Source organism: Tachypleus tridentatus, chromosome 4, assembly GCF_004210375.1.
Source record: "Tachypleus tridentatus isolate NWPU-2018 chromosome 4, ASM421037v1, whole genome shotgun sequence".
NCBI classification, from domain to species: domain Eukaryota; kingdom Metazoa; phylum Arthropoda; class Merostomata; order Xiphosura; family Limulidae; genus Tachypleus; species Tachypleus tridentatus.
In genome coordinates, this window is record NC_134828.1 from 18591734 (window position 1) to 18606277 (window position 14544).

The 14544-nt window shown below is 36.7% G+C and overlaps 1 protein-coding gene and 1 long non-coding RNA gene across 2 annotated transcripts in view; both read right to left on the reverse strand.

Moving 5' to 3' along the window:
* LOC143248621 (uncharacterized) overlaps window positions 1-14544 on the reverse strand; it is a 598442-nt gene that overhangs the window by 411909 nt on the left and 171989 nt on the right. The window lies entirely within an intron of this gene.
* LOC143248247 (uncharacterized) overlaps window positions 1-14544 on the reverse strand; it is a 78878-nt gene that overhangs the window by 1195 nt on the left and 63139 nt on the right. The gene's annotated exons all lie outside the window — the stretch shown is intronic.

Sequence of the window (14544 nt, forward strand, 5' to 3'; positions counted from 1 at the left end):
ACATATACATCTGTGTATATGATTATTTTCAGATGTTTCTCTGTCAATTTTCAGTTATTCTTTAGTGTAACATGTCTAAAAAGTGTCCAAACAGACTCTACAGTCTCAAGCGAACTTGGACTGGCATAGCCGGGTGGTTAAAGCATTCGACTGGTAATTCGAGGGTCGCTGGTTTGAATCCTCTTCGCACCAAAGATGCTCGCCCTTTCAGCCGTGAAGGCGTTGTAAAGTGACGGTCAATCTTCCTATTCGTTGGTAAAAGAGTATCCCAAGAGTTGGCGGAGGATGGCAGTGACTAGCTACCTTCCCTTTAGTATTACACTGCTAAATTAGGGACAGATATTGCAAATATCTCTCGTGTAGCTTTGCGAGAAATCAAATCAAAACAAACCAAATTAACTTTTACCGGTAAAGGTTATGTATATATCCGAATGTTAGTTTCGTATTTTTATACACCTATGTATTGTATTTTACTCAAAATATTTTGATAATTTTTTTTAACTTTTTGTTGTAACACTAGAAAAACTTCTCTTATTAGATAGTTTGATTTATTTATCTGAAGATTAATTGTTATATAATTATTATGTTTATTTATGTGAATTATAACTGTTAGATAATTGTGTTGTTTATTTATCTGAATTTTAATTGTTAGATAATTGTGTTGTTTATTTACCTGAAGATTAATTGTTAGATAACTGTATTGTTTATTTATCTGAAGATTAATTATTAGATAATTGTTTTGTTTATCTGAATTTTAATTGTTAGATAATTGTGTTGTTCATTTATCTGAAGATTAATTATTAGATAATTGTGTTGTTTATTTATCTGAAGATTGACTATTAGATAATTGTGTTGTTTATTTACCTGAAAATTAATTGTTAGATAATTGTTTTATTTATTTATCTGAAGATTAATTATTAGATAAATGTTTTGTTTATTTATCTGAATTTTAACTGTTAGATAATTGTTTCTTTTATCACCACAAGAAGAGAGTTTATGTTTTCTTAGATAACGTTTTCATTACCTCTGTAAAACTGTTCATGTTTTCTATTATATAATTTTTATTTTGTTATCTTCAAGAACACTAGAAACTGGGTTTTGATACTCGTGGTGGGCACAGCGCAGATAGACCATTGTGTAGCTTTGTATTTAATTACAAGCAAAACAAAAACTTTAATTATCGTATAACGATATTTCACGTTTTATTTAGTACATCGATAATTGTGTATTTTATTATATTTAAAAACTGTTGGTCCCTATTGGTCTTCCCTTCCGCACCATATTATTGTGAGTAACTTATGCGATTATTCTCTTGAAGCATGCTAATAACGTTCTTTGTCATTATTGGGTAAACTTACATTCCTAAGATTGATAATACTCATTTCTGATAGGTTCATTTCTTGTGTACTTACTAAGATGAAAAAATATCGAAGAGAAAATTCGATACGAATTGCGTAAAGCCATCCTTCACAGTATGTGACAGTTTGAATCAACTTCAAAGTTGAGTAGGAAGCTTACCTCTCAACCGTGCTTGAGGCACATACCTAGCTGATGGAAAACCCCTTTTTATTATTACTTTGTTTCTCCTTTAAACGTTGAGATGCGTAAAATTGATATAACAGAAGTGTAAGATGGAATTTTAAGAAAACTCATACAACTTTGTTTCTATTGGATAATAAATTTCAGCTGCTTACAATAAGCAACTTCGTTTCGCATTTAGTATATTGTAGATACGATGTTAGTTACATAGAATTCGTTACATTCTCTAACTGAGGCTTATAATTAAATGCAATCGGGATGATCGTAATGCAAAAACCACCGGTAGAGGGAGTAGTAGCAAACGACACAAAATGTCTGAGAGGCAATAAATTTTTAAAATATTATTAAATATTTAAAATATTATTCAATAATTTCAAACAATTATTGTGTTGTACGTACAAAACATATGAAATGCGCCACAAAATCAGATTTTCGTTATGGACATTTGATATGACACGTTTATTGTAATTAGATATAAACTCTCTCCCAAAGACCACCTTGGTAATAAAAAACTAAAACAATATGTTTTATCTGAACATAAGTTACTTTGATTTTCTATTTTGTAGATTATAAAAATATTTTTGTTTGTTTCGTAAATCGATATAGTAACCATCTGCGCTAGTTACTTGTAATCTGTCGTTGGTATACGTTAGAACTGGGTTACAGATACACGAATTTTCTTTAATTATTTCAAATGGAATGTCATCAACCAGGGAACATTATTGTAACGTCTTTGTAACTCCCAAAAGTAACGCTCTTGTCGAACTTCTAACTTGACAAGCATCCTTAATAAAACAGCTTTTAACTGGACCGTAGAGAAAATGCCTACTAACATTTTAATCTGAATTTACCCACTGAGGTATGGACCACACACGATACCAGTTTCTGGTCCTACTAAGGTATGGATCACACACGATACCAGTTTCTGGTATTACTAAGGTATGGGGCCACACGCGATGCCAGTTTCTGGTTTGTTGACTTAAAATAAGGTATGGTACCACACGCGATGCCAGTTTCTGGTCCTACTAAGGTATAGGACCACACGCGATGCCAGTTTCTGGTCCTACTAAGGTATAGAACCACACACGATGCCAGTTTCTGGTTCTACTAAGGTATAGGGCCACACACGACGCCAGTTTCTGGTTTGTTGACTTAAAATAAGGTATGGTACCACACGCGATGCCAGTTTCTGGTCCTACTAAGGTATAGGACCACACGCGATGCCAGTTTCTGGTCCTACTAAGGTATGGGACCACACACGATGTCAGTTTCTGGTCCTACTAAGGTATGGGACCACACACGATGCCAGTTCTGGTCCTACTAAGGTATAGGACCACACAAGATGCCAATTTCTGGTCCTACTAAGGTATGGGACCACACACGATGTCAGTTTCTGGTCCTACTAAGGTATGGGGCCACACGCGATGCCAGTTTCTGGTTTGTTGACTTAAAATAAGGTATGGGACCACACACGATGCCACTTTCTGGTCCTACTAAGGTATGGGACCACACACGATGTCAGTTTCTGGTCCTACTAAGGTATGGGACCACACACGATGCCAGTTCTGGTCCTACTAAGGTATAGGACCACACAAGATGCCAGTTTCTGGTCCTACTAAGGTATGGGACCACACACGATGCCAGTTTCTGGTCCTACTAAGGTATGGGACCACACACGATGTCAGTTTCTGGTCCTACTAAGGTATGGGACCACACACGATGCCAGTTCTGGTCCTACTAAGGTATAGGACCACACAAGATGCCAGTTTCTGGTCCTACTAAGGTATGGGGCCACACGCGATGCCAGTTTCTGGTTTGTTGACTTAAAATAAGGTATGGTACCACACGCGATGCCAGTTTCTGGTCCTACTAAGGTATAGGACCACACGCGATGCCAGTTTCTGGTCCTACTAAGGTATAGGACCACACACGATGCCAGTTTATGGTCCTACTAAGGTATGGGACCACACACGATGCCAGTTTCTGGTTTGTTGACTTAAAATAAGGTATGGTACCACACGCGATGCTAGTTTCTGGTCCTACTAAGGTATAGGACCACACGCGATGCCAGTTTCTGGTTTGTTGACTTAAAATAAGGTATGGTACCACACGCGATGCCAGTTTCTGGTCCTACTAAGGTATAGGACCACACACGATGCCAGTTTCTGGTCCTACTAAGGTATGGGACCACACACGATGCCAGTTTCTGGTTTGTTGACTTAAAATAAGGTATGGGACCACACGCGATGCCAGTTTCTGGTCCTACTGAGGTATAGGACCACACACGATGCCAGTTTCTGGTCCTACTAAGGTATGGGACCACACACGATGCCAGTTTCTGGTTTGTTGACTTAAAATAAGGTATGGTACCACACGCGATGCCAGTTTCTGGTCCTACTAAGGTATAGGACCACACACGATGTCAGTTTCTGGTCCTACTAAGGTATAGGACCACACACGATGCCAGTTTCTGGTCCTACTAAGGTATAGGACCACACACGATGTCAGTTTCTGGTCCTACTAAGGTATGGTACCACACGCGATGCCAGTTTCTGGTCCTACTAAGGTATAGGACCACACACGATGCCAGTTTCTGGTCCTACTAAGGTATGGGACCACACACGATGCCAGTTTCTGGTTTGTTGACTTAAAATAAGGTATGGGACCACACGCGATGCCAGTTTCTGGTCCTACTGAGGTATAGGACCACACACGATGCCAGTTTCTGGTCCTACTAAGGTATGGGACCACACACGATGCCAGTTTCTGGTATTACTAAGGTATGGGGCCACACGCGATGCCAGTTTCTGGTTTGTTGACTTAAAATAAGGTATGGGACCACACGCGATGCCAGTTTCTGGTCCTACTAAGGTATGGGACCACACACGATGCCAGTTCTGGTCCTACTAAGGTATAGGACCACACAAGATGCCAGTTTCTGGTCCTACTAAGGTATGGGACCACACACGATGCCAGTTTCTGGTCCTACTAAGGTATGGGACCACACACGATGTCAGTTTCTGGTCCTACTAAGATATGGGACCACACGCAATGCCAGTTTCTGGTCCTACTAAGGTATGGGACCACACGCGATGCCAGTTTCTGGTTTGTTGACTTAAAATAAGGTATTGGACCACATGCGATACCAGTTTCTGGTTTGTTGACTTAAAAAATCTAAAGCGTTCGATTCCTTGCGGTAGACACAACACATAGCGAAATGGCGTTTTCTCTGAAACCAACACACAAATTCTGTTCATAATTAGAGAAAATATTAATACAAAACAATGTTGAATCTTTCTCTTAATGAGAACTACTAATAACTTCTCTCAGGATCTGACAGAATAAACTAAAACCCTTTCCTTATGACGAGAAACCCACTTGAAACAAAAATGTATCTCAGAACGGCTGGTATGAACATTAGAACTTTTATTGAAAAGGAGAAAACAACCTTCCGACCTTTCTAGGTCATCTTCAGGTTAAGAAAGAGAGAGCTTGCAAGTGACATGTCTTAGGCACGAGAGTACAAACGGGTGAGGGACTGTAGGGGGCGTTGAGGTGGATATTAGGTTATTAATTAGTATAGGTATAAAGGTTTTCTTTGTAGGGGCGTTGAGGTGGATATTAGGTTATTAATTAGTATAGGTATAAAGGTTTTCTTGTAGGGGGCGTTGAGGTGGATATTAGGTTATTCATTAGTATAGGTATAAAGGTTTTCTTGTAGGGGCGTTGAGGTGGATATTAGGTTATTCATTAGTATAGTTATAAAGGTTTTCTTGTAGGGGGCGCTGTAGGTGGATATTAGGTTATTAATTAGTATAGGTATAAAGGTTTTCTAGTAGGGGCGCTTGAGGTAGATATTAGGTTATTAATTAGTATAGGTATAAAGGTTTTCTTGTAGGGGCGCTGCAGGTGGATATTAGGTTATTAATTAACATAGTTATAAAGGTTTTCCTTTACACTGGTTTAATTTTGGTTTCAGTTGCTGCAAAGGAGAACTTTTTTGATTTTGTATTTGTTTATATTTGTTTCCCAACTTAGTATCTTGGTGTTTTCTATGGTTATGTTGTGTTTATTTGACTTGCAGTGTTCGAAAACGTGTGAAGGTGACTTTTTATGTTCTTTGACTCTGGTTTCCATTTTTCTACTTGTTTCTCCAATATAAAAGTCGTGGCAGTTATCACATTGTATTTTATAAATAATGTTGGTGTGGTGTTTGTCAGTGTAGTTTTTACACAGTATAGACCTCAGTTTTGTGTCTGGTTTTTAAATAAATTTGGTATTAACTGGAATGTCATATTTTGTTACTAGTTTTTGCCAAATGTTGGTTATTTGTTTGCTGATGTCTGGAACACATGGTATACAGCAGTGTAAGGTTTTGTAGTTTGTTGTATCTTGTGATTTATTGTTGTTTATTTGTTGTTGGTCAAGGTGTGTGTGTATAATGTTTTCCATATTTTTTAAAGAAATTTATTGATGTTGATGAAATGCTGTTTTATTTTGTTTAATTCGTCATTAATTTTATCAGGTGAACATAGTTTTGTGTTTGTGTTTATTTGGTTTCTTAATATGTTGAGTTTTTGTTTTGTTTCATGTGCTGAGACCCAACGAATGTATAGTCCAGTATGAGTGATTTTTTGTGGATTTCTGTTTAGAATTGTGTATCAGTTCTAGTGATCGTGAGGTCAAGAAATACTATTTGTTTGGTTTTGTTTCCTGTTCACAGTTGAACTTAATGTTGGATCAAGTTAATGTGGTTGATAAACTAAGTGTACGTTGTATCCACCAATTGTATCATCAACATATCTGTACCAGTATAGTGGTGGATGTAAGGCTGAATTGATCGCTTGTGATTCAATCTGTGTTATAAAAGTGTTTGCTGGAACTGGTGATACGGGATTCCCCATACTTAGGTCATTTATTTATACGTAGTCTTTGTTATTGAACATAAAGCTACACGAGTGCTATCTGCGCTAGCCATCCATAAGTTGACAGTGTAAGACTAGAGGGAACGCAACTGGTCATCACTACCCACCGTTAACTCTTAGGCTACTCTTTTACCAACGAATAGTGGGATTGACCGTCACATTATAATGTCCCCACGGCTAAAATGGTGAACATATTTGGCGTAACGGGGATTCAAGCCCCTGACCCTCAGACTATGAATCGAGTGCCTTAACTACGTGGTTTCACAGTTAGTTCGGAGAGTTTAAATTTGGTGTTTCGCCTATGTGTTTTATTTCCCGAATACTATTACGTGCAAGACCTAAACGTTTTTGTGCTCGAACTGTGAATATAAAGTCAGCGCCCCTTTGCCAAAGAAATTGCTCTCCACACTTTGTGGCCATGGGTGCTTTATAAGTGTGACAGGAAAAACCCTCTATTCGTTCAGATTAGAGTAGTCCAAGAGCTGACGGTGGATTCTGTTGACTAACTACCTTTGCTTTAGAGTATTAGTTCTAATTATGATCAGGTAGGCTCAGTCTGTTTTAGCAAGAGCAAAAACAAAGAAATATATCTCTGTGAGAGCTTGTAAGAAACCAACGTATACATGTGTCATTAAGTGGCCCCCCGCGAGTACAGCAGTATGTCTACGGATTAAAACGCTAAAATCAGCGGGGGCTCCGCAGATAGTGCGATGTGGCTTTGTTATAAGAAACACACACACTTCATTAAGTTTGATTATATATTTATCGGTTACTAAGAGAATGCTTAAAGCAATCACGTGTCAAACTAGCACAAATATTTATTATTTCAATTTAAAACTAAACCATAAAATGAGTTTTTTATTATTAAAATAGAAACTTAAGATCTTTCCCATGAGGATGTAATACCATTAATTCTTACTTCTATAATTTTATTCAGAAAGTACAACTTCCATTCTACCATGTTGCTGCTCTTTTGATTGTTTGATTGAGCTATCTGTGCTGTGCCCACTGCAAGTATCGACCCTCGATTTTTAGTGTTTTAAACCCTTAAATTAAAAGTACGGTAAATAAATGATTTTTTTTTATATTCTGTGACGGTAATAAGGTCTCAACTCACCAACCAGGGTTACTGACATACTGATATTTTAAAAACATTTTTATTAATTAGTTGTGCAAAACAATTATTGTAAAATTCTTACAAACCTCAGAAGGACATAAATACATTGTATTCTATATAAATCACAAATAAACACACATTGTTTTATATAAATCACTCTGTTAGTAATTTTATACAGTTCAGACAATTGTTATCCCGAGTACATTAAGTTTAAAAACTCACAAACTAACCACTGGGTAATATACTGTCACTGAATCATAGAATACTGCATTGTCAACTAGTCATAGTGTAATATACTGTCAACTAGTCATTGTGTAGTATACTGTCAACTAGTCATAGTGTAGTATACTGTCAACTAGTTATTGTCTAGTATACTGTCAACTAGTCATAGTGTAGTATACTGTCAACTAGTCATAGCGTAGTATGCTGTCAACTAGTTATAGTGTAGTATACTATCAACTAGTCATAGCGTAGTATACTGTCAACTAGTTATTGTCTAGTATACTGTCAACTAGTTATTGTCTAGTATACTGTCAACTAGTCATAGTGTAGTATACTGTCAACTAGTTATTGTCTAGTATACTGTCAACTAGTTATTGTCTAGTATACTGTCAACTAGTTATTGTCTAGTATACTGTCAACTAGTCATAGTGTAGTATACTGTCAACTAGTCATAGTGTAGTATACTATCAACTAGTCATAGCGTAGTATGCTGTCAACTAGTTATAGTGTAGTATACTATCAACTAGTCATAGCGTAGTATACTGTCAACTGGTCATAGTGTAGTATACTGTCAACTAGTCATTGTGTAGTATACTGTCAACTAGTCATAGTGTAGTATACTGTCAACTAGTCACCGTGTAGTATACTGTCAACTAGTCATAGAGTAGTATACTGTCAACTAGTCATAATGTAGTATACTGTCAACTAGTCATAGTGTAGTATGCTGTCAACTAGTCACAGTGTATTATACTGTCAACTAGTCATAGTGTAGTATACTGTCAACTAGTCACAGTGTAGTATACTGTCAACTAGTCATAGTGTAGTATACTGTCAACTATTCATAGTGTAGTATACTGTCAACTAGTTATTGTGTAGTATACTGTCAACTAGTCATAGTATAGTATACTGTCAACTAGTCATAGTGTAGTATACTGTCAACTAGTCATAGTGTAGTATACTGTCAACTAGTCATAGTGTAGTATACTATCAACTAGTCATAGCGTAGTATGCTGTCAACTAGTTATAGTGTAGTATACTATCAACTAGTCATAGCGTAGTATGCTGTCAACTAGTTATAGTGTAGTATACTGTCAACTAGTCACCGTGTAGTATACTGTCAACTAGTCATTGTGTAGTATACTGTCAACTCGTCATAGTGTAGTATACTCTCAACTAGTCATAGTGTAGTATACTCTCAACTAGTCATAGTGTAGTATACTGTCAACTAGTCATAGTGTAGTATACTGTCAACTAGTCATTGTGTAGTATACTGTCAACTAGTCATAGTGTAGTATACTGTCAACTAGTCATAGTGTAGTATACTGTCAACTAGTCATAGTGTAGTATGCTGTCAACTAGTCACAGTGTAGTATACTCTCAACTAGTCATAGTGTAGTATACTGTCAACTAGTCACAGTGTAGTATACTGTCAACTGGTCATAGTGTAGTATACTGTCAACTATAGAACACGTTGTAATATTGTGATGTTTAGTGTTCACTACAACATCTCCATAATGCTACCTAAGGCTCATTTGGCGCCTCGAATTCTGTCAAGTCAACGTACAGACTCTGAAGGCCCACTCATACCTGAGAATAAAGAAACGTAGGAGACACCAAGGTTTATTTGTATATATTTTCAGAGAAACAAGGTTTTAGAGGAGATTTTTAACGTTATTTTAAGAAAAAAACAAAATTATTTTGTTATTTTTAAGGGAAACAAGGATTACAACATTGGTTTCTAAGGAAAAACAAGGTTTATCGTGTTATTTTTAGGGTAAACAAGCTTCATCAACGTTTTTTAGTTCAGTTCCGTTAAAATTTCTTGGGTTTCCGGATTTTATAAAAATAATTATTTTGTGATTCCATAACGACTTGTTTTTATTTGTTGTACCTGCCTTAACTGAAGACGTTTGGGCTACTCTTTTAGCAACGAATAGTAGGATTAACCGTAACATTATAACGCCCCCACGGCTGAAAAGGCGACATTGTTTTTGGGGATTCGATCCCACGACCCTCAGAATACAAGTCGAGCGCCCTCTACCCACATGGCCATACTTCTGTAAATGTGTTTCGTCAAGTAACTTCGTTCAGTAGTAACGACTGTTTTATATTTCTGTCACATTTACGCTACGATCCCAACAACTGGCTCGACAATACGTTTTGTATTTATTCATCACTATTTCTATAAAAATCAACGTTCAATTTATTTATTCTTGTACTAAAGGATGGACAGAGTATGACGTGTCTTGTTACGGTGTTTAAAGTTCGCGCGTTTATTTATCATTAGTATATAAATGACTGCATTATATTTTACTATCACAGCCTAAGATTGAATAGGTTAGAGCGCTCGACTTGCAAACTGAGGGTCGCGAGTTCGAATCCCCGTCACACCAAACATGCGCGTCCTTTCAGCCTTGGGGGCGTTAAAAAGTGACGCTCAATCTCATTATTCGTTGGTAAAAGAGTAGCTCAAGAGTTGGCGGTAGGTGGTGATGATTAGCTGCCTTCCCTCTAGTCTTACACTTCTAAATTATGGACGGCTAGCGCAGATAACCCTCGTGTAGCTTTACGAGAAATTCAAAACAAACAAATTCTATATATATCACATGGTACATAACAAGGGAAGGAAAACGTTGCAGTACATGGTTTATTAAAATAAGAGCGAACGCCATGCATTACTGTTGGGAACATTCCTTTGATTAATGACAAAGGCTCACTTCTATCTTCAACATCACGCATGAGCTTCCTCATCAATGTACTGAGAATGATTATTCTTATCTTCATCTACCTCTAGAAGTCTGTTAGAGCTCTTCGCTGCCAAAAGTACATTCCAAAGTATTATAATAAAAACAGTAAGTACCACAATGCCTATGTTACTAATAAAACCTTGCTTTGGTTATTCGATTTTTCATGTTTAACACTGATTAATAAAACAATTACACATTGAGATTGCCTAAATGTATCTAATAATTCTGATAACATCAGTGGTTCTGAGTCACGATAATGTTGCTCAGAAACCGTAAATCTGAAATGTTGGAAAACAGCTTGTTTTAAAGCTGTTGGGCTGGAGACAGCTATTGATTGATTTGTTTTCCGTGGAAAGACGTATGTGCTACAAGTCACATTACGGCTCGGATTTATCCTTCGCATACTTGTGATCGATCGAACAGAAAACTAAGTTTGCTCTGTCGTGGAAGTGCACATCATCATATTTAGGCTTAGCGAAAAGTGAGAGAGAGTGATTTTTTTTTTTTTTTATAAACCACGTTTTCTACGCTCAGTAAAATACCAACAACACATAAACTTTCATATTAGATTACCTCAGTTTTAGTTTTCTATAACATTTAACTTAAACCTAGTATCGAAAAACAGCGTTTAAGGGATCATATATCCTAATGAAAGTCACAAAGCAGTACATATAGATACATGAATAGAAGTCAATACAAAAATACCGTAAGAAATGATAGTATTTTTCAGAAATTAGCTTGTAATATTATCACACGTACATTCCTCATCACGTTAAATTTAACCAGTATTCTGTTTTAATATCGTGTGTTTTTAGCTCCAACTGTTACGTTCACACATTCAAATGTTTGTGACAGTAGGTGTTGTATGTTCCTTCCAAAATCCATATTCTAAGATTTAAAAAGTGAAGGAATTATAGTGTTATAGCTCTCGAACCCACGTTTGTTCTTCATTTATTTGTAAATAAATTGTTTGAAAGAAAACAAAACCTATTCCAGAGAGGCGCGAAATAACCTTGTCACAGCTCACGTGACTCAGAAATGAAAAAGTATCGATACTTCCCTGTAGTCTAAATTAGAGACGACTAGCGCAGATAGCCCTCGTGTAGCTTTCCGTGAAATGCAAAATAAAACAAAGCATTTGGCGTCAAGCACAAAGCTACAAAATAAGCTATGTTTGGTGGGCCTATAACAGAGATCGAACTTTGAATTTTCGCGTAATGAGTTTCTTAAAGTTTCAGTATAAATAAAATCGATGTCCCGCACAAGCCCGACATAGCTGAGTGATTAAGGCGCTCGACTCGTCATCTGATGGTGGCGGGTTCGAATCCCTGTCGTGCCAAACATGCTCGCTCTTTCAGCCGTGTGGGCATTATAAAGTGACGGGCAATACCACTATTCGTTGGTTAAAGAGTAGCACAAGAGTTGGTGGTGGATGGTGATGATTAACTGCCTTCCGTCTGGTCTTACACTGCTAAATCAGGGACGACTAGCGCAGATAGCCTTCGTGTAGCTTTGCGCGAAATTCAAAACAAACAGACAATGTCAGACACCAGTGAAGGTTCCATAAATAACAACTATAAACGACATCAGGTGAACAATATATTAGTAGGAGCTGATCTAAGTTATCATTTAAACTACCAGTAAAAGTTATATAGGTATCAAAGTGAGGAAATCCAAGCATCAGGCTGTGAGTGTAGAACGAACAATAATTTTCTACTCACAATCAATTTTCAGTTAGAGGAACATTTCCACATAATATACATCTAGTGTTTCATTAAACCTCTTATATTTTGAAGTTAAACTATAACTCGCAACTTAAATTATGCTCAAAAGAATTAGCTTTGATGTAAATGCATTTCGTTGTTGTTATTATAATTAATAAACAAATAGAATGTGGCATATAAACCCAGCATAAGTTATAACAAATATCTTGTTTAGATTATCGCAAATTGTCTAGTTGGGATTAAGGAAAAAAGAAAATATTGTACATGAAATTTCAATTTGTCATTAAACTTTAACATGATTTTCATAATTCAAAAAATACTGTTCATTTATTACTGCGATCCTGTCTTCGACTTTGGAAAGTACTTCTGTCTTTGTCATCTTCTAGGCTTACACAGAAAAAAAAACTTCAAATATTGAAAATATTATCTGTTTGTTTGTTTTGAATCTCGCACAAAGCTACTCGAGGGCTATCTGCGCTAGCCGTCCCTAATTTAGTAGTGTAAGACTACAGGGAAGGCAACTTGTCATTACCACCCACCGCCAACTCTTGGGGCTACTCTTTTACCAAGGAATAGTGGAATTGACCGTCACATTATAACGCCCCCGCGGCTGAAAAGGTGAGCATGTTTGGCGCGACTATGTCCTCGTGATCTTCTGGGCTTACACAAAAAAATAAATAAATATTCTGTTTGTTTTCTTTAAGACGCACCTTTTATTGTTGTTTGTAGTTTTGTTTTCTGTTTTGGACGAATCTTCAATTCTACGATGAAGCCTTTTATATTTACAGAAATAAGATCTTTGAAGGCGTCGATTTTCTAGGAATTATTCTCAGATCGTTATTGTCCATGACAGCTTTGATACTTGCGAAACTCAACCTCCAATCACAGTTCTTGTCTCTTAACCTCCAATCACAGTTCGTGTCTCAACCTCCAATCACAGTTCGTGTTTTTGTTGTTACTTTTTTATATCGTCGATGATTCACTTAGAATGGAAAACCCGTCGGCTAAATTGAACACACACAATGGAACTGGGCATTATGGGAAATTTCGTTGATCAAAGCGATTATATCCCCAAGGAACCCTCGTTCGGCCGTATGGTCTTGGTTTCGATTAGAGTGCAAAGTAAAAAACATCAGTTCTTTGTTACGGGAGTGGGGGATGGACATGCTCAGAAGCACCAGGATTAATAAAGCTAACTCAACGATTGAACGTCAGCAAAAACACCCGTCATCTTTTATCTAAATCATTGTCACAGAAATATTTTTTAAGAAGACCTACATGAGTATATTTTAAAAATACTATAATTTTTTATGGCAATTGAACTCGTGGCGGAAAACAAACCCCAATTCAGCTTAGCGTTTCATTCAAACCGAACTGACGGATAATAATGGTTAAGTTTGACACCTTTCTCGTGCACGAGACGAAAATAATCCTACGAAAAACAATTGCACAGACATAAATCCTAATGTGTTTTAATTAAGTGGACATTAGAACTAGAGAAACTTATATTCCATTTGTCTCAACAAAATTACGTTATTTGGGTCTCTAATACTTTAATAAGTTATAAATATACTGAAATATACCGTTCGTCAATTTCGAATTTTAGAGTGTAATTTTGAAATATAGGAAAAAATTCAAATTATTCTACTAATAATTTTTCGTAACATTTCTGTTATAAAGAAGCGCTTCTGGGAGATATTTACTTTATTTTAGGTTGAAAAATATTTCGTTATATTCTCAAAAGGTTTGTTTGTGTTTGTGTTTGAATTTCGCCCAAATCTACTCGAGGGCTATCTGCGCTAGCCGTCCCTAATTTAGCAGTGTAAGACTAGAGAGAAGAAAACTAGTCATCACCACCCACCGCCAACTCTTGGACTACTCTTTTACCAACGAATAGTGTGATTTACCGTGACATTACAACGTCTCCACGGCTGAAAGGGCGAACATCTTTGGTGCGACAGGGATTCGAGCCCGCGACTCTCGGATTACTAGTCGAACGCTTTAACCCACCTGGCTATGCCGGGCCGTCACTAGGAGGACAAGCCAGCTGTTTGTGCTAAATGTGTGTTACGTTGACGAACTTGAAGTTTACTGTTCGATTACATAAAATGTGAAATAACTAAACAAGTTGGAGTAATGCAATTTGAAATAAAGCGATTTCTTCCCTATTTAATCAACAGCTAATTCTATTTAAAACTAGTATGACGTTATTAATCAAAAACTATAAATTTAGATCAACTCAAACTAGCCAATGATTTCACAACAGTTTA